Source organism: Prionailurus viverrinus, chromosome X, assembly GCF_022837055.1.
Source record: "Prionailurus viverrinus isolate Anna chromosome X, UM_Priviv_1.0, whole genome shotgun sequence".
Taxonomy (NCBI): Eukaryota; Metazoa; Chordata; class Mammalia; order Carnivora; family Felidae; genus Prionailurus; species Prionailurus viverrinus.
In genome coordinates this window covers 51,008,399-51,030,200 of record NC_062579.1, presented here as the reverse complement: position 1 = coordinate 51,030,200, position 21,802 = coordinate 51,008,399, and positions in this window count along the sequence as shown.

Sequence of the window (21,802 nt, the reverse complement as noted above, 5' to 3'; positions counted from 1 at the left end):
TGACCTGACATTTGGCACCAGAACAGTGCCCTGCAGGAAGAAAGGAGGAACACAGCAAGGGCTCCCTTGTTGGTTGGTTTTGTGAAGGCCAGTCAGAGGCCTGGGGGTGGGGATGGAGGGAGTCTGTGGAATATGAGGCAGGATATTCTTGGTCTGAGTGGGGGTGTGTAATTGTTTCATCACCTGGTATGTTTGTCAGGGTACCTGCAGTCAGAGAATCATCATTTTAGAGTGGCAGAATGGGGGACTTCCCCTGGTCTATTCCACCCCCTTTGTGTCACCAAGGAGAGAATGGAGGCTCAGAAAGAAGCACAAATTTGCCCCAGGTTGGAGAGCCAGTGACAGAGCTGAGCCAACAAGGCAGGGCTCTTGATTCCCAGCTGAGTGCTGTTTCCCACAGCCAGAGGCTACTTGGTAGAATGAATGGATGAGTAAGTGAGTGGATGAGTGAATGGAAAGGCTTGGCTACTAAGATGGAGTTGTGGCCTGGCCAAAGTTTTGTAGACACAGTGGGCATGTCCATTTCCAGCTTCTCAGTAATGTATTGTTTCCTTGAAATAGGAATCCATTTTGCCCCTTTTCTCTCAACTGTGTCTCCTCACAGGCTCCAAAGAAGGGGAAGGATTCACCCCAGGTCACCCACCAACCTAGGGCAGGGGCAGGATGGAAAGCCAGGTGTTCCTTGAGCCCCCACTCCTCACCTCTCTCTGCCAGAGCTGAAGATGACTTCCATCCATTTCACAGGCAAGGAAACCGGAGACAGGCCCAGAGGGGGCGCAAGACGGATTACAGGATGAGCTTTAAATCAGGCCTGGCAGGACACTGTGTGTAATGCATTCCTGTTGGCGGGAGCAGCATTTGTGGCCCCTGTGGGTCTAGGAAGCCCCCAGAGCTATGACACTCCAAAATAACGACAGGTGGCAGCAGAGGACCATGGTAGGCAGCCTAGGCCTTGTCTAGTAGGCTTGCCCAACCCCCTCCTCAGGCTCGAAGTTGGCTAGATTGGTACCCTGAGCGCATGTGGGGCCCTATGGCAGAGCGCCCAGGCCGAGGTGCCTGGGACACTAGAGGTGGGATACGTGGGTGTTTACTGAAAATCGGCATCCTCAGTAAAGGTGAAAGGCAGGACAGAACATCTGAGAGGGAAGAAGTGGTGGTGGTGGTGGGACTGCTGGACAGAGCCTACAAGGGAAAGGGAACTGCAGGAACAGCAGAGAAAGAGAGAGAGAGACAGAGAGAGAAATGGGCTGAGAGTTTACAGAAAAATAAAGATATACAGAGATCCCATGGGATATATCCACACACACATGCTGAAATCATGGAACTCTCCTGCTGGAACGATCCTTAGAAGCCAGTTAGTTCAAACCTTCCATGTTGCATGTGAATATACTGAGACTCAGAGAAGATGTGATTTACTTGAGATCCCATAAGGAAATTTCTGGTAAGCAGACCCCAACCTGGCTCCTTCCCTGATTCCTGGACTTCAGCTTTTTTGTCCAAAAGCCACCTTGGACAGTACACATGATAACTGCCCAGTATTTGCCACTGACTAGGGGAGACAGAAATGGAGACAGATACTCAGAAGGACAGAGAGGCAGTGCAAGAGGATAAAGGGGAGGGGAGTATGAAGGAGCAGAGGGAGTTCTCAGAGGCAGATGGGGCAAGATTGTCCTGGCATCAACAGCTTAGTCTCCTAATTGGCTTGCCTTCTAGGGTCCCACCTGAGGCCAGGAAGCCAGCCAACCCTCTGTATTGGATATTCTGTCTCCCTCAGTCCAAGCCCAGTCCATCCTAAAACAGAGACCAGTTACATGAAAAAGGGGCCCAGGTTGGATCCTAGAGCTGGAGAGAAGACCTTGATTTTCTTCTACTTCTGTTTTCTGAGAAATTTGAGATCACTGCCTAATTTTACCACATAGCATGGGCACATTGTTTTCTGATGAGGTCCCAAGCTCTGCCATCTCAGGCCTGCTGGTCCAAAATAGGACACCAGTGCTATGTCATCATCAACTCTAGTGACTGTATTTTTCAAATGAAAAATCAGGCCAGACTGTCTAATGCATCATCCACTCACAAAACAGAGTATTTTAAATTAAGCTTGTCCCTGGAAATCTGAGCCATCTGGCTACTGTCTTATTACTCCACCCATTGGTTTCCCCTTCACACACAGGCCTGGAGATGCCCCCAGCTGTTAGCCAGACTGGGGGGCTGAAAAATGAGGAAGGGGAAAGAGAGCTAATGTATACTGAGCTCTTGCCATGTGTCAGGCATTTTCTGTCCATTATCTCATTTACTTCCCATGACAACCGTATGAGGTAGGTACTCTTTTTATCTTCATTTCACAGATAAGGAAACAAGTTCAGACAGCTGGACTCACTAACTCAAAGTCACACAAGTATACCCAGCCAGGTACAGAGAAGGCTCCATGACTCTAATGCAAGAAGCTGACCCTTCTCTGCAAGAAGCAGAGAAAGCCCTTGTAAGGAGTGAGAACAACTATGGAACAGAAATGCCACCCTGAAAGCTACTGGGAACTTGGTATGTATCAACAGAGATGAAGAGACCAAAATGAAGTAGGTTATAGTCTTGCCTTCCCTGCCCTCTGAAATATGTGTCCAATTCTGGGCCCCATATGTTGAAGGTATACTGGTTCATGTCTACAGGGCAGTGAGGAGGTTGGTGAGTGATGTAGAACCCATGTTCATGAGTAAGAGTTGAAGGCACTGGGGCTATTAGGCCTGGAGGTGTGACTTCAGAGACTTAAGACCACACAAGGGGTATGTATGTTTTATGTGGCCCCCAGATAAGAGGTGGTAGTTATGGAGAGACAGATGTGAACTCAGTGAAAGGAAGAACTTTCTCAGAATCCAATCAATCCTGTCATAAAGCTGGCTGTCTTGAGAGAGAGTGAGCTCTCCACTACTGGTTGTGTGCAGACTTGGTCAAGCTGAACACTTGGTAGAAATGCTGCAGAGAAGACACAAGTTTGGATCAGAGGTTAGATTGGATGCCCCCTAAGTTTACTGCAGTCTTGAAACTCCATGAATCTGTGGTTCTGTGAGGGTTGGAATTGTCTAAGGCCACCGCCAGGGAGATTCCATAACTTCCTTCCACTACTTTCTCCAGTACTTCACATTTTTTAAAACCAGAAAGTCATTTCTTAAGTCCCACTTAAATTTCTCTTACTGGAATCATTCTTAATTCTGTATAGGACTGGCTGCTGAGAAGGGAAGGATTGGAGGAACTGCAAAGCAGGGCCACCAGAGACCTAGAGGAGAATCATTCTCAAATAGCAAATGTTAAGTAGACAGATAGCCAACGATGAAGGTGGAGGGAGCATTCAGAAAACATTGCAGTTGAGATGTAAGTGTACTTTTTCTTTGACTATATTATCTCTCCTGATTGATTTTGTGATTTACATTGTTAACACTTGTAAAGAGGTGGGGGTGGTGAGTTGCTCACATGTTCATTATTTGGAATATGACATTAACCAACCACTCAGTAATGCTGAACATTTTCCTGCTAGTCAGGAAATCCTTTCTTAGGGCTAATCTAGATGCCAATTACTGCACCACCAAACCATTGTTAAACATTATATTTGCATAATGATCTATTGAGTAAGAGATACAGATTGTCAAGTGCCTGGAAGATGCATGAGACTGATAATAGTCCTGGTAAAATGCATGAGACTGATGATAGTCCTGGTATATCCTAACAATGCCACTAGGATGTCCTGGACTAAGAAAGTTTTGACTGAAATGGATGGATGGCCCATTTCTGCTGAATCAAATCTTATTTCTCTCCATTTTCTCAAATCTTTATTAGTTAGGTCAACATCAATTTACCAGAGATGTGTGCAGCACCCAGAGGATGCTAGCCTGAGGAGCTAGCCTCCCTCTCCTGGAGGCTCTGGCTAGCTATTAACATTTCTGTCCTCCATCACCTTAGAAATATGCTTCCTCCATCCTTGTTATCAGCTATTCTCAAGAGAGTGCCCTGACTTTGGCATAGTTTATCTAACTGTGAAAAGCCTATGAAAGGCTGGGAAGAGATGTAAAGAAAACCTGCCCTTCTTCCTACAGGTTGTGTGCATGTTTGTCTTACTGTGTGATTAAGGCCAGGTTATATTTTAGATATGGATCTGTGGGTTTCTGTAAGAGATACTCCTGTTTTGGAGGAAGAAATGGGAGCTTGCTCTAGCGAGTGTTTATACAAATTCTAGCTATGGGAGAGTGTCTTAGGTCAGGTTCCTGAGAAGTGGAGCCTGAAACAGGGATCAGGGCATGTGACTGAGGTTACACCCTTCTAGAAAAGCCCAAAAGTGAGGCAGAAAATCAGGACAGGGAAGAGGTAGCCAAGAAAAATTAGTTTTTTTAGTAAAGTTTAGCACTGATGTGCTTTAGAGTGGATGTGGGAGCTCTGGAGTATGAATCACACCACAGAGTTATACCATCTTCAGGAGAGGGACTAGGCTTTTGTATTCCTGTATCAGTCCCACCTTGCCCCCACCCCTGTGGGAGGCAAGTATAACCTCCCATGCAACTCTGGATTACGTGGCTTCCATCAGCCAATGGCAAGTCTCAGGTCTTTCCATTAGCCACAGCACTCAAAGCAGCTAAGATTGGTGTGCCAGCTGGAAAGGGGGATCTGGCTCTGGCACCAATATTATCTACTATAGCAGTGCTGACATATTAGGTTTCTGAAGGCCTCTTCTTTCTATGAAGCACAAGGACTTCAGTTACCTGGCTCTGCCAAACATCTGTGAGCTAGCTGTGTCTCACTGACCAGAGCTATTGGGGGGTCATAAATGGAAGGGTTATGAAGTTATCACTTATACAAGAATGAGATAGAAGTCCAAGTTTCTGAGTCAGGGAAGCCAAATGGCTGAACAAGCAGGGAGCTGGGGGAGAGATATCAGGCAAAAGTGACTCTAGAATTGTGTCAGATCATCAGGAGTCCAGTGCTATCATTTCTAGTAGCAGGGTTTGGGGGTCCACCAAACTCATCAGCTTTTACACTGGGATTAAGCTGGGATTAATCCAGATGGATTGTTTTATGTTGCATATAGTTTTGTAAATTACAGGATTTCCTTTTCTTTCGCCTTGTTCATTTTCCTTGTGAAAAAATTGGTCAGTATCAATATGTTCAAGGGAGCCAAGGGAATCGTTTGGCATGCATCCTAGGGCTGCTATGTGGCCTGAGAATGATAGCAGCTACCCTCTATTAAGCACTTAATACATACTAAGCACGTACTGAGCACTTACTTTCAGACATTATTAGCTCATTGAGTTCTGTTAGTAGGATTTGGGGTTGTACTGAATATGGGTGAGGGTGTTGAGAAAAGGAGATGTCAAAGATAACTCCTGGTTTCTGAATGAGTGGTAGTGCCATTATTTAAGATGAACAATAGAGAAAAAAGTTCTCTGACCTCAGTTCTCTCTTCTCTAGACTGAAAAATTCTAGTTACTATAAATGTTTCCTTGTGAGGCCTATTTTGAAAATTCTGGAACTTCTTAGAGATGCATTAGGTCCTGACTGGGAAATTTCTAGATCACAGAAGACTTGCACATTTCTTTATCTCTATAGTCCCTCTTTACTGACATAGCTAGTGTGTCAAAACAACCAGGTTGCACTCAACCCATCTGACTTCTCAAATGGACATCAACCTGTAAATTGTTCTGAAACAAGACCAAGACTCTCTTCCTTTACCCCAACTCCAGCAAAATACTAATCATGAGGACATATAGGAAGATGTACTGTTGCTACCTTGTCCCTTCCTTAAAAAAAGTCACAAGAAAGCTCCATTTTGACAGTAAATAAACAAGCAAGCACTTTTTAAAGTTTCAAACACTGAAAAGTAATATTTTCAGTGTTAAGCTAATCCATTTACGTGGATTATTTTATTTAATTCTAAAATCTGTGTGAAATAGGTACTTGTGTCCATTAGGATGCTTTTAGCTGAAAGTAAAAGAAACTATGATACAAACTGCCTTAAACAATTAGGAAAGTTGTCATCAAATAACAGGATGTCCAGAGGTAGAGCAGACCTAAAGCATGACAAAATCAATGATTCAACAATGTCCTCAGGGAACTAGGATCTTTTCATCTCTTGGTTCTGCCATCCTCAGGAAAACTTTTGCTTAAGGTAGTTCCAAACACCACTTCCAGGCATTACATCACCTGAAGGAAAAGAAAAACTCTCAGGGTACCTGGGTGGGTCACTTGGTTAAGTGTCTGACTTCAGCTGAGGTCATGATCTCACTGTTTGTGAGTTTGAGCCCCGTGTTGGCCTCTGTGCTGACAGCTTGGGACCTGGAGCCCACTTCAGATTCTGTCTCTCTGTCTCTCTGTCTCTCTCTCTCTTTTCCTTCTCTGCTCATGATCTGTCTCTGTCTCAAAAATAAACATTAAAAAAAAAAAAGAAACACTCTCTTTGTCTCCTTAGGGGGAAGGAAATCTTTCACAAAGTTCCCCAGATAGACTTCCCTTCATGTTCTGTTGGCCAGGATTGAGCCACATGTTCATTTCTTTTTTTTTTTTTTTTCACATGTTCATTTCTGAACCAATTACTAGCAAGGAGAATGGAAAATACATGATTGGATTACCTTACTTATTTGAGGTGGAAGGAAGGACACTAAAATGCTACCATCTTCCCATTCTGTAGGAGACTGAGGCTCACTGAGATGAGGTAGCAGAGTAACTTGCCCAAAGTAACACATCCAGCAAGTGACAGAACTGAATTATAAATATAGTACTTCCCTATTTTGTGTACTTCTTGATGACTAAATACTTGTTAACTGCTAAGAGCTTACTGAAGTAATACAAAAAGTCCTTATTATCCAAGTATTCATTTTCCAAGTCGCTGCAGTCAGAAGGTTGGGTAGCAAAGCAAGAGACCATTAAGATATTCACTAGTGAACTAGCCAATCATAAGATTACTCTGGCATCCCTCCCAGATTAACAGTAGCACCTAGATCAGTCTTTCCTGATTGTTGGGTGTTATAAACATCAGAGAGTAAAGAAAAAATGCAATAGCAATCAGTTTGCAAAATGAAACTGCAAATATGAGAAAAGATTCAGGAGTTTGTGAAGCCAACAAAAGTGATATTGAAGAACTGCTGGAATCCCAGAAAAGCTATGGACACATGAAAGCCTGGCAGGAATATATAAGTTAACAAAGAAGAGCAAGTCATCAAGGATGAGAACAAGATCAGGGCACCTGGGTGGCTCAGTTGGTTGAGCGTCCAACTCTTGATTTCGGCTCAGGTTATGATCTCACGGTGGTGGGATGAGCCCCACAATGGGCTCTGCGCTGACAGCACAGAAATTGCTTGGGATTCTCTTTCTCTCTCTCTCTGACCCTCCCCTGCTCATCTTCTCTCTCAAAATAAATAAATTAAAAGAAAGGATGAGAACAAGACTTCAAAGAATGATTTGACTCTCAAATTATTAAGAGATATCCTTGGGAAAACCAAAGTCCTTGGATTTTTTGTTATAAAATGATCTTTATGATCATGCTATGCAAAGCAAAATAAAAATGTTATGCCATGCTGTCATTTAGTTTTGTCAGAAAAATCACACCATTAATCAACTAATGCTTGTGTGATTCTTTGCTTGACTTAAGAAATAGAACACAGCTGCAATTTCAGCCTAAATTTGTGAAAATGAGATAAACTGCTTGTCATAATTTTTGATTTTGTTTTCTGTGATGACTTCAAATAAACATTTTAAAAAAGTTTTAATTTAAATTCCAATTAATTAACATACAGTGTAATATTAGTTTCAGGTGTACAATTTAGTGATTCAACACTTCTATATAACAGCTGGTGCTCATCATGACAAGTGCATTTCTAAATCCCCATCACTTTTAAAAAATGTGTTACTATGGAAGTTTAAGCAAATTCACTTTAAGTGGAATCCCCCCCAAGTATCAATTATCTGCAGATAGATCTACTATATAATATTAAGGTCACCCTGGGATCAAATCAGTCTCACTTAGCCACTCACTAGTTTTTTGGCTTTGGCCAAGTTTCTCAGATTTTCTAAGCCTTCATTTCTCATCTATAAAATGAGGAAGCTTCATAAGGCTATTGTAAAGATTAAATTACCTACCCATATAAAGCACTTACATTAGTCCTTCACACATAGTACTTACTCAAGGAATGTTAGCTGTTGTTAAAGTGGCTATTGTGGAATGACAGCAAGAGCATGGGCTTCAGAGTCTGTCAGACCCTGAGTTGATCATGACTCAGTCATTTCCTTACTATGTGACCTGGAACAAGCCATTTCCCCTCTGGGCTTCAGTGATCTTATCTAAAAACTGGACTGTGTAGGGGTGCTATGACAGTTAAATAAGATAACTGATGCCCAGTAGTCACTGCCACTTGACAAATAACAGTGTTTATTTATCTGTGCTGAATATTGTGTCCAGTGTTGTGTGCAATTGCATATATGTCTGTTGGGGAGACATGTATAATAAATGTAAGGCGAAGCATGTTTCCTGTCCTCAAAGGGCTTATATTTCATGAAGAAAGCCATTAATGTTCTATGTGCCAGCTACATGCCCTCTCTGGGCCTCAGTTTTACTTTCTATAGTAATAAGTCTCTAAGGTTTTCAAACTATGAGAATCTACATAGGCATGTGGATTTCTGAAACAACTATGGAGAAAGCCAAGACAACTTGGTTCCAAGCATGACATACCGGAGTTCACGAAGAGGTTCTTCAGGAATTCAGAGGAGGGAAAGGAATGTCATCCAATGGAATGAGTACTGGCTTTGGGGCCAGACAGACCTGGATTTAAATTCCAGCTCTTCTACTTGTTAATTGGATCTCCTTGAACCATGAACTTTTCCATTCTGAGCCTCAGTCTCCTCCTCTGTAAAATGGGATTTAAAATTCCCTACTTATTAGGATATGAGGAGAAATAATCAAGCCTACACATTTTAAAGTGCTTCATATGCAGTAGGTGTTTTGCTTAAGGAGACTTCCTGGAAACTTGGGAAACTGAACCAGGAGTTTTCAGGGAGAATAAAGCTATTGGAGAACTGGGTACAGTTGGGAAGAATGGCAGAGAATGGCCTTTTGGCAGATGCCTTTATTGGGAGGGCAAAATGCCAGGATCTGATAGGGCAAGCCCAGTGCCCTGAGGTCCATGAAGAAGCCATCCCGTTGCCAACCTCTGCCTGGGATTCTCATCAAGGCCTAGAGGGGGAAAAAACAAAAATGAAATATATATTTATAACAATAATAATTATTATTCTTTCACCAATTTTCTCTTCCTCCGATGGAGTCTGGCAAGGACTACAGAGCAGGAAAACTGCTAAAGTTCAGAGTAATGGTGCCCCCAGGACAAATAAAGAGGGAACTTCAAACCAGCAGATGCTGCTGAAAACCCCAACACAGGAAATATCTGCAGAATGAATTGAGAATTTATGTGGGTTTGGGTTTTCAGGATTTATAAGTAAGTTCCATTAGCAGAGGAGGGAGATGAAGGAGAGAGAGCAGGACAGGGCAAGAGGAGTGGGGTTGGGGCAAAGGCCAGCTGTTCTCCCACCTCCCACCAGGCATAGAGGCAGATCTGGCATCAGTGGGTTGCTCCAGGGACAACAGTGGCCTCAGCAGGTTGAACTGAGCTGGGGCAGATCCTAGTGTGCCCCCTGGCCCTGGTGTTACCCTCATGATGGTTTGACATCTGAGTGGAGGTAGACACATGGGCCTATGGGCAAATGTGCATGGGCAGGAAAGGGCAACTGATATTGATGGTGATAATTAGTAAGCTCACCATCATCAGGGCCTCCCTGTGATTCAGGCTTTGAGACTTCCCTAGGCCTTTCCCAACCTCAGGCATGTCAGAGTCAAGTAAGAAAAGGTATGTCCAGGGGCGCCTGAGTGGTTCAGTCAGTTAAGCATCCAATTCTTGATCTCAGCTCAGGTCATGATCTCACAGTTTGTGAGATTGAGTCCTGAGCTGGACTCTGCAGTGACAGCATGGAGTCTGCTTGGGATTCTCTCTCTCCCTCTGTCTCTGCCCCTCCCCTGCTCACACACACACACACACACTCTCTCTCTCTCTCTCTCTCTCTCTCTCAATAAATAAATAAACTTTTAAAAAAGGTATGTCTAGGCTGAGGACTCTGAAGGAATGAGTGAGGATGGCATTCCTGCAAACTCTTGGGAGGCTCCATGTGCTGAACCCACACATCTTCAGCTACCTAATCCTTCTGGGACCTCAATTTTCCCACCTGTAAAATGGTGGGAAAGTTTATACTACAGTACACAATGGGGTTGTTATTTAAGAGTTAGCAGTGGGGAGGTGGGGAAGCAGGGAAAGTGGGACACTAGGCTGCCAGACATTGGGCAGAGGGAGACTAGAGAGGGGTGCTTCCCCAAGCAAAGAAGTACCTTGGAGGTGTTGACAAAAGAATACCTTTTCCCACCACCTTTGGTATTGGCACTATGAGTTCAGACTGCATTCAGCCCACCCTGGGTGCAGGCCCTTCAAATATACCAAAGGACGCTAAAAGTCTTCCATTTCTGTTCTCTGCCCAAAGGGGGATTTAAGAGGAAAGCCATTCAGCTGCATTTAGAGGTTAGTGATGCTTGGAAAGTGTATGTTGAGCTACCTTCTGGAAATGGAGACCCTTTGTTTCTTTACTGGAACAAAATCCTAGCCACAGGCAAAATGAAGAGATGCTCAGAGAAGGACCAGAGGAGAGTAGGATGGGGACTGGCATGAGGCAAGACTTCCCCAGGTATCCCCGGAGGAATACCATGAGATGGGCCTTACCATGGTCATTCAGGGCTTCCTGAATAGGAGGGAACTTTCTCAATCAGCTCACTTGTCCTCAGGGGACTGGAAACATGGATATGCTTTGGAAGGGAGGGAGCACCCTATTTTTTAAGGTTTAAGCCATAGCCTGACAATCACGGTCATTGGGAATGCTATTGAAAGCATGTCTTCATTAAATTGGGGGTTGATATGAAAGTGAGGTACATTTAAGATGTCTTTCAGCCCAGGACACCTGGGTGTCTCAGTTGGTTGAGAGTATAACTCTTGCTTTCATCCTAGTCATGATCTCACAGTTTGTGAGTTTGAACTCTATATTGGGCTCCACACTGACAGTACAGAGGCTGGTTGAAATTCTCTCTCTCTCTCTCTCTCTCTCTCTCTCTCTCTCTCTCCTTCCCCCACTCCTTCTCTAAATAAATAAATAAATAAATAAATAAAAAGATGTCTTTCAGCCCAGTAGTCCTATGATTCACTGAGTTCAACTGTCATGTAACTTTGGATGACTTGTTTCCATTTCCAGGCATCTGTCTCCCCATCTGTAAAATGGAATTGAGTGGACTCTGGTCTCTAAGAGCCCTTATGTTTATGACATTCCTCTAGGCCGTGACTTTAGTTTTTGGAGTGCAGGAGTGGAAAGGCTCATAGAGCAGAGACTACTGCCTTTCTTCTCACCAAGCCCTGACTCCAACTTGCTTCTATGAGTTTCCCTGTGGCCATCTCATTCTTTCTTCATAAAAGTGTGGAGCAGTAAATGTCCTCAGTTCGAGGCCAGGCTGCTGTTAGGGTCAGCCCAGAAAGAGTGAGGAAATGAACAGGTACTGGGAGGCCCCTTTCGGGGAGACAATCACCCTGAGGGGCCTAGAAATATAGTATTGGTGTTAAATCTTCTTTAAACATTTGGTAGTATTGACCAGTTAAACTATGTGGTCCTATACTTTTCTTTGTTGAGAGGTTTTTGTTTTTTTGCTTGCTTGTTGTATATAAATTACTGATTCAATCTCTTTACTTGTTATAGGCCTATTGAGATTTTTTTATTTCTCTTTCAGTCAGTTTTGGTAATTTGTGTGTTTCTAGGAATTTATCCATTTCCTCTAGTTTATCTACTTTGTTAGTGTACAGTTGTTCATAGTATTCTCTTTAAATATATCATCCAACTGCCTTCTGGTCTCCATGGTTTCTGATAAGAAATAGAGTGATAATCTTATTGAGGATCTTTTGTATGTTACAAGTCACTTCTCTCTTGCTGCTTTCAAGATCTTTGCTTAGGCCTTTAACAGTTTGAAACTTGTTGAGCTTCTTAGATGTGTAGACTTGAGGATTTAATCAAGTTTGGGATGTTTTTAGCCATTATTTCTTCAAATATTCTTTCTGTCCCTTTTTCACTCTCTTCTCCTTATAGGATTCCAATAGTGTGTATACTTCTGTGTTTGATGGTGTCCCACAGGTCTCTTAGGCTCTGTTCACTTTTCTTCTTGTTTTATTCTTTCTCAGACTGGACAATTTCAATTGTCCTGACTCCAAGTTCACTAGTTCTTTTTTCTGCCAGTTTAAATCTGTTGTTGAACACCCCCTCCCCCACCCAGTGAATTTTTAAATTTCAGTTATACTTTTCAGGTGCTGAATTTTTATTGTTTTAAAATATAATTTCTATCTCTTTATTGTTATTCTCATTTTCTTCATACATAGTTTTTCTGGTTTCCTTTAGTTCTTTGACCATGGTTTCCATTAGTTCTTTGAGTATATTTTAGACAGTTGATTTAAAGTCTGTCTAGTAAGTCTAATATTTGAGCTTCCTTTTTTTTTCCTTTGAATGGACCATATTGTATTTTTCTTTGTATGCATTTGTGATATTTGTTGAAAAGTACACATTCAAATATTATAATGTTGTAACCCTGGAAATCAGATTCTCCTCTTCCCCAGGGTTTGCTGTTCTTGATTGTTAAAGGTTGCAGTCCTCCATTTATTTAGTACCTTTTCTAAGTTATTTTTGCAAAGATCGTATTTGTTGTCATGTATGGCCACTGAAGTCTGTGTTCCTTTACCTTGTGTTCAGCTAGTGTTTTGACAGAAACTTCCTTGAAAAGCAGGAGCATTTTAATGTGGCTTTTTTTCTTGATTCAATGCTTGCTTGGCTGCTATTTACCTTTGACTTTTTTCTAGAGTTCTGACAAAGTTGACACTGATGGTTTCTGCATGCTTTTTGATGTTTCTGTGGAAGGATGGGTTTGTAGCTTCTTACTCTGCCATTTTGCCAATGTCACTTGGGTCCTTGCTTCTTGCCTGTAGGTACCAGACAGCAGGGACAGTGTTTCCAGCCCGGATATCTTTTGCCATAGGAAAAGCTATACCTTTTTGCTCTGTGCAGGGCAAAACCTCCATGTGTTGGAGCTAGTCTGAAACTGGGGTGGTTTTTCTGGCAGTAGGGTGGAATGGTTTAAAGGATTTGAGTCAGACTCCTAGAGAATTGTTGGAATGCAGAGCTGCCTTGAGAAAGGGATGGATGACATCATGATAATACTTGTAATGATAGCTACCATTTAGGGAGTGCTGAACCACATGCCAGGTGCTGGCTTAAGTACTTTGCATGCACTATCTCATTTCTTCCTCATGGCAGACTACTAGGATCACCATCACTGAGGGCAGGGAGGGTAAGATGCTGCCCAAAGTTACACAGTAGAACTGGGTTTGAACCTCAGGTATATTTGGCTTCAAGCCCTCTTAATGGTAATTAAATGCTTCCCTTTTGAATCTCATGAGATTTGCACTTCAAACTCAGACTATGGCCACCTACCCTATGGCCTCTTAGTAGAAGGAAGGGACATCTGTGGCTCACACTTACTTTAGTTGCTGCAATTTTCAATTCTGGAATTTATACTTTTATAACTTCTATATCTATTGATATTCTCATTCATACATCATTTTCTTGGTTTTCTTTAATTCTTTGTCCATGATTTTCCTTAGCTCTTTTAGCATATTTAAGGCTTGATTTAAAGTCTGTGTGGCTCACTCTTGTCCTGGGCAGATTCCAGGAAGTTAGCAGCTAAGTGCCATGTTACCTTTCTCCTTTCATCTCCTGCCTCCCATAGCACCATATTTTAACATCACAAAAATGAAGATGATTGGAATTATTGAACTTGTCCTGCTTCCACTAAGGACAAACCAGAGGGGTGCCTGGCTGCCTCAGTTGATCGAGTGTCCAACCCTTGATTTTGGCTCAGGTCATGATCTCGTGGTTTGTGGGTTTTAGCCCTGCATGGGGCTCTGCACTGGTGGTACAGAGCCTGCTTGGGATTCTTTCTCTCTCTGCCCCTCCCCTGCTCTATCTCTCTCTCTCAAAATAAATAAACAAATTTTTTTAAAAAAAGGACAGAACCAGAAAAATCTAGTAGAAACTACAGTGGGTATTTATTTATTTATTTATTGAGAGTCTGAGTGGGGGAGGGGCAGAGGGAGAGAGAGAATCTTAAGCAGACTCCATGTCCAGCACAGAACCCAATGCAGGGCTCTATCTCATCATCATGAGATCATGACCTGCATGGAAATCAAGAGTCAGACACTTAACTGAGTCACCCAGGTGCCTCTGAAATGGTTGTTTTAATAATTAGTAACTGCTAGTGCAATGCACTGTGTTTATTATATATGTTATTTCAATTACTCCTTACAACAGCTCACAAGGTAGATGCAATAGTTTCCATCTTGAAGATGAGAAAACTAAAACTTAGAAAAGTTAAAAAGTTAAAAAAGTCACACAGTTTATAAGCAACAGGATTTCATTCATCCATTCAACCACTATTGGGTACCTACCAAGTGCTAGGCATTATTGTAGACATTGGACAAATAGTAATGGAGGCAGTCAATCATGAAATAAATATAAAATATGATTCCAGGTAGTGATAAGTGCTTTGATGAAAAATAAAGGAAGGTTGTAGACTAAGGAGTACTTGTGAGTAGAGCTAAAGTAGGGTCTGATTTAGCTAGATGGTCAGAGCCAGCCTCTTGGAGGAGGTGGTCTTCGAGTAGAGATCAGAATGAAGGAAGGGAGGACACCATGTGAGGATATGGGGGAAGAACATCTTAAGGAGATGGAATTGCAAGGGCAAATTCCCTGAGAAGGGAATGAGTTTGGTATGTTCAAGGAATAGTAAGGAGGCAGAGTGATTAGAGTAGAGTGGGTGAAGTGGGGAGGGATGGGGGTGTAGTTAGATGACTACAGTGACTATGGCCACAGTGAATAGTTGGGGGTTGGTGTGATGAGAGGCCAAAGCAGGGTTTTGAACAGAAAGAATGGCATGATATGAATGGCATAACCATTTGAAATATATTCCCAGCTTCTCTGGAAAATGAAGTGTAAGAGGCAATAATAGAGGCAGAGAGAGTGAGGAGATATGCAGCCACCCAGATAGACATAATGGGGGCTTTTGGCCCATGGTGGTAAGTGTTCCTGTTGTGCAAAGAGTCAGATTGGGAATGAAGTTGGGAATTGGAGCTATCAGGACTATTGATGAATTGGACAAGAGGATAAGAGAAAGAAAGGAGAATCCCCAGGCTTTGACCTGAACATCTGGGTAAATGGTGGTGTTGGACACTGAGATATAAAAGACTAAGGAGGGCAATTTAGGGCTCGGGTGCAAATTTGGGTGCTACTGTGAGTGATTCCATTGGTCTGGGTTCTTCCTGAAATATATTCACAGTATAGATACTGGGGAAAGACACTAAAAAATTTCTGGCCTGTATTCTTGAAAGATGGACAGACATTGTCTTGGCTGTTGGGGTCTGACCTGTTCTGAGATTCAGCCAAGCCAGATGGCCCCTTGAAGTCCCTCATGGCTTGAGGATTATCTTCTGTGATCTATGACCTGGAGGTGGAAGTAGGAATTTTCTCTTTTAACTAACATTTTTCCTTTTCCACAGCCTGATCTCTTTTAGATCCAGTCTAATTTCTTACAGGCCTTGGGCTAATTTGCACAGCTGGGTTTTACATCTGGGTGATTGCCATCTGCACCAATTGCCTTGCTGGCTGCAGCCAGGATGAGACTGCAGCCCCAGGGCAGGCCACAAGCTCCTGGAACTGCCTTTTTGAGGGCACCCTGGGCTTGAGGATGGACTGGACCCCCTGAGCCAGATGCCTTCTCCAATCTGTTCTGTCCCTCCAGCTCCCAGTCAGGGAAGTCCTGGGGCTCAGCTTCACATGGGCCTCATCCATAGCATCATCCTGGGAGGTCAGGAAACAGCTCCAGAGATGCACACACGTGGGTGTACATACTCATGCTCGTGCGCGCGCACACACACACACAGGCTGAAATAATGAGACAGACATATAAGAAAGACAGCTAGAGACAGAGAGATAGAGACAGGAATAGAGAATCAGAGACACAGTGACAGAGAGAAAACTTTGGGAGGGAGATGAACAGAGACATTGTGAGAAGCAGTAAGAAGCAGAAACAGAGAAAATGAAACCAAAGTAAAGAAGGAAATATGTTGGGGCGCCTGGGTGGCTCAGTTGGTTAAGCAGCCAACTTCAGCTCAGGTCATGATCTTGTAGTTTGTGAGTTATGGCCCCACATCAAGCTCTGTGCTGACAGCTCAGAGCCTGGAGCCTGCTTCAGATTCTGTGTTTCTCTCTCTGTTCCTCTCCCACTCACACTCTGTCTTTGTCTCTCTCAAATATAAATAAATATTTTAAAAAAGGAGGAAATATGCCAAAGCAGACAGAGTAAGATAGAAAGGCCCAAACAGACAGATAGACAACAAGGGGAAGAGAGTAGGAAACTTGTTGGAATGATGTGTTTGGAGGTCTGTGTCTAGTCTTTTTTTTTTTTTAAGTTTATTTCTGAGACAGAGACAGAGCACAAACGGGGGAGGGTCAGAGAGAGGGAGACACAGAATCTAAAACAGGCTCCAGGTTCTGAGCTGTCAGCACAGAGCCCGATGCGGGGCTCCAACTCACGGACCACGAGATCATGACCTGAGCCGAAGTCGACCGCTCAACTGACTGAGCCACCCAGATGCCCCAAGGTCTGTGTCTTAGTCTTAACACATTAGTATTAGCAATATTATAAGAATGAGAGGAATTTGACATTTTTGTATGCCAGAAAAGTTGACTATCAGCAACTTCATATGGTTCCATCTTAATGTCATTATTTCATCCCATGAAACCCTAATAGGTGGTGGGGGCATGATATAATCTTGAGCGTAGGCATGTCATGATCAGAACTGAGTTTGAAAAAGATAGCTCTTAAAGCCAGTGTGGATTTGAACAGGTAAGATTGGAGGCCAAGAGGTCAAGGAGAAAGATGCTGGACCAAGGGTCCAGGCCAGAGACACAGAAGGTCTGAAGTTTGGCAGGGACAGGATGGTTAGAATGAGAAAGAGGGCATGATTAAAGGCATTTCCAATGAAGCATCAATAGAACTCAGTGACAGATGGGTATATAAGACAAAGAGGAATTGGGGTCAGTCCTTTTTAGTTTTCAGGGCTAAGCTCAGGCCCCATGACCTACCAGGAAGCCTCCTTTGGCCCTTGCACCCTGCCCAGGGCTCTCCCCCAATCAGCCCCTGAGCTCTCACGCTCAACAGTGTTGGGGCAGAGTTTGCTCTGGACTCTTCAAGGGCTCCTTCACTAGGGGAGCCCCTGCCTGGCACAGCAGTTACAGCCCCACACAGGCTCTGGAGCCTAAGCTTTTCCATTGAAATCCCAGATATATATTCTGTGTGAGCTTGGGCAAGCTACTTACTTTCTCTGAGGTTCACATATCCTACCTGCCTCAGAAGCTAGTGTGAGCATTAAATAGGGTAAAACATGCAATGTGGTCAATAAGTCATTGTTGATTGTTAATGTTCTATATCCACTTGGGCTGAAGCACATTAACTGCATCCAATTTCATTTGTGTACCCATCCTGCCCTCTCCAATACTTAGCTCACAGTGGGCCACAGAAAGTATTGGATGATTGTCCAAAGCCTTTATTCAATTCCTTTCTATTCATCAAGTATCACAGAAGCAACTTACAGCGTCTCTGTTGGCCCCTTGGTACACACACAGATGACAAAGACCTGGTCCCAGCCTATGAAACACCCAATCTAATAATACTAATAAAATAACATTTATTGAGCTCTGTGTCTGTTCAAGTTTGATCAGGGAAACAGAACCTCTGTGAGTGGTCTGAAATAAAGCATTTATTATGGGAGTTAGAATTTCTACCATCGTGGGAGCAGATGAATAAACCTATGGAAGGCTGTGGTCTCTGCATCTGGAGGTAGGACTGAAGTCACTGTAGGTGAGTAAGGCTGGCAGTCAGGAAGAAAAACTGAACATGAAATAGGAGAGAGAACAAATCAGAACTTAAATCTTGTCTCTCACCACCTCCAGCTGAGACTGTGTGGGTGACCTGCAGAAGAAGCTTGGTGTCCTTCATCACAGAGCTGCATGTGCTCCTGGCCGAGGACTCAGTGAAACTCAAGGCCTGGGCAGCTGGAAGGGCCATGGGCCTGATAGTTGCGCCATGCCAGTGAGGTGAGCCAGCAGAGTGGTAAGAACATAGACCAGCTTCAAGAGCATCTCTTCATCAACCTGCAGAGTACAATGGCTGCTGCTGCATTTATGCCTTCCAACTCGTGTGATTTCCTCTTGCAGACAACCCTTCACCTGGAACCATACAGAGAAGGAACTCTGAGGAAGGAGGGTGGATTTCTGAATTACATAAAACAGGATTCTGGGTCTCTCTTACTTTCTCCTTACCCACAGACAGAAGAGAGTTTTGTCCCTTGATAATGTCTGTGACAGTGATGTTGTCAGTACCTGGTGTTTGGTGGAAATGATGGGGTGGTATGGGGAACAGAAGCTGAGGAACTAATCCCTGTAGAGGATGACTTGGTGCATGTGGTCCCCAGTCCAGTTGAGACTTGAGGTGGTTTTTATAATCCAGAAAATCAGTTCAATTCTCTATGTCCCTTATGTGCACAGTCCCACAATTCCTGACTCTCTGTGGGCTTTCTAGGCACCCCTCCTCTGGCCCCCTCAGTTAAGGATGACAAGGTTCCCATTAATTTTTTCAGTTAAAATAAGGTTTAAATTCATTTTGTTTAGAGAGTTAGAAGAAAGTTTCATGGCACCCCTTAAGATTCCCCCTGGGGTATCACTGGGCTGTCACCAATCCAAGGCCAGAATGGCAGAAAGGAAGGCAGAGAGGCAGTGTGAAGGAGGGTGTGGGTGGCAAGGCAGCCAGTTTTGAATTAGCCCTTGTTTGCTTTTACTTAGACCTCATTGAGACCACACTATAACCATGCCCTCCTCGAGGCCAAGAAAAAGAATGAGGAAAATAATATCCTTTGGGTGAGTGGGGCTGAGGGCTTCATTTACAGAAAGAGATGCATCTATGTCTACCTTGCCCCTCTGATTACAAATGATTTGCATTTCAAAACAAACCATCAGTCCCTCTTAGTGGGGCTGGGCAGGGGCAAATTCCAAAGCTGATACTGCTGCTGCTGGGCTGGGGCCTCAGCCTTTAGGAAGCCCTGGAGGGAGAGAGAGCAGGAGAGGTAGGGAGCATTGAGGCTGGGCCTGGGCCAGCTGTCCAGGTTTTCAATCCTGGTATGTGACCATGAGCAGATTCCTATACCTCTGGGTCTGTTTCTCCATCTGTAAAATGGGGATAACAATAACAGTGTCTGCTTCATATAATGATTGTGCAGATACATAGAAGGCCTTCTGACACACTTTGCTATTCTTGTTGTTATTTTTAATAATAACATTATTATTACATGCACTTCGCCCTAAGCTGTTTTGTTTAATTCATGGCACAACCCTACAAAGTAGGTATAATTTATAGTTAAAGTAACTGAGGCTCAGAGAGGCAAGTGACTGGTCAAGATCACACAGCAAGTGACAGAAGAAAGAATGATCCCAAGTCTGTTCGATTTCTCCTACTACATCACAAAAAGTGAGAGATGCCTTAAGAGAGGTCCCAATAACTACAGAGTCTAGAAAAAGGTCACTGCCAGCTGTGGTGTTTAGGGGAGTCTTCATCAAGGAAATGGCATTTTGAGCTAGGTCTTGAAAATGGTTCAAATTTGAAGACAATGAGTATTAGAAGAGGGACAATGCAGGCTGTAGGGACAGTACAGGATGTACATGGGGAACAAGGAATTTTTCTGTTGGGCTGAAGTACGTAGGAGTCAGGCCTGGAGCATGTTGAGGCCAGATTGTGGAGAGCTTTGAACTCATTTATTTAGTCATTTATTCAGCCACTACTTGGTAAGTTCCTACTACGTGCTGGGCCCTTTCCTGATTGCTGTGAACATAGCAGTGAGCATAACAGACCAAAACCCAGGCTGATGTTGTTGGCAGAAAAGAATAAATCCTCATCAGGATCCTGGGCACCTTCTCCAGCCTGTAGGTATTGAAGGCTTGCAGCACACCAAAGCCCAGCAGGAGGACCTAGGCAGGCCCATGTTGAGGACTGTGTGCCCACAGTTGAGAGGTAAGAGTGGGTCTATGAGGAGGCTGCAGGCACTGAAGACTCTGGAGGCTGAGCTATTTGGAATGAAACAGTGAGAAATAGGGAAACATGGGAGGTTCTTGAGGGAAAAATGGCAGCACCAGAGCTGTGCTTTAGGGATACTACTCAGGAACCATGCACAGAATGGACTTCAAGTGGGAAGAGTATACACCAGGAGGCATGGAGAAAGGCAGTCATTCCAAGACTTAGGATCCCCTGTAGAACTGGCCTAGTGCCAAATTAAAATGTAAGCTTCCTGTTCAAAAATTATTAAGAATTTCAAGACAGTGACACCAGAGCATTAAACCAAGTACAAGGCCTTTCTGGGTATGGAGCGTTTCTGAGCACAGGGCTATGTAGGAGTGCTCAGATCACATGTCCATGAAACCAGCTATGCTCCCAGACTTTACTGGTATCACCACTTGGGACAGCCCCACAGAGCCTCAGGGAAACCAAGATGCAGCATCCTCTACCCCCAGACACATCTGACATCCTCTCTTCCTTTCAATCTTGATGGCTCTAGCCACCACTTGGGACCAACCAGCTCTCAAGGCAGATGTTTATTTCCAGGTACTCCAAGAATTGGCTGTCTTTTCTCATTCATTTATTCTTTTTTTAATCAAATATTTATTGGGGAATATAATGAAAATGCTATGGTCTTGGAATATGACAGACATTGGTTTAAAACTAAGCCTCCCCTCCTACTAGCTGGGCAAGACCTTTTAACCAGTGTGAATCTCAGATTCCTAAGTTATAAAATAGGGACAACAATACCTACCTATTTTTCAAAGCTGTCATAATGCTCTAGTTAGACAATGAGTGCAAATTGTACACTATAATTTGCACATTACACAGTATGTACCCAATACATATTTGGTAGAAAGAACCATGAACCAGAAATCAGAAGTTATTTTCTGGATCTGCCATTTCCTAGATATGACCCTGGGAAAGTAATTTCAAGTCTGAGTTTTAATTTCCTCACTTGAAAAATGGGAACAATCATGCACATTTCATAGGGTGATTGTGACAAAAATACAGGCAAAATGTCTAGTAGAGTAGTTGGTACTCTTTCAGTGGAAATTCTCTCTCCACTTCTTAATACACCTTCACTCAGTTCCCTTCTCTGCCCATAGTGTGAGCCACAGTGATCCTGGTCACTCAAGGAACCCATCTTTCTCTGCATGGGCTTCTATTGCCAGGTTACTTCCTGGGCACCTTGGGCCCAGTCACTGACCCAGGAACAGAGTTCCTGAATCACAAAGTCTTGGGCATCTGGCTCTTTCATACCCCTGGGCCTCTCCCTGAGAAGCCCCATGGTGTTTGCTTCCTTTAAAACTTTTTCTGCACCTCAGGAGCCAGGTTTTTGCCCTGTTCCTTTTGAAGGATGTTATCTTTAACTCATCACAACACCAGACCTATCCGTGGAAGTAGGAGCTGCTTCTTTCTAGAACTCCACATTATAAGCTGCCTCTACCTGGGAAGGCTCAAAGAGCATAAATTACCAATCCCCCCCAACCT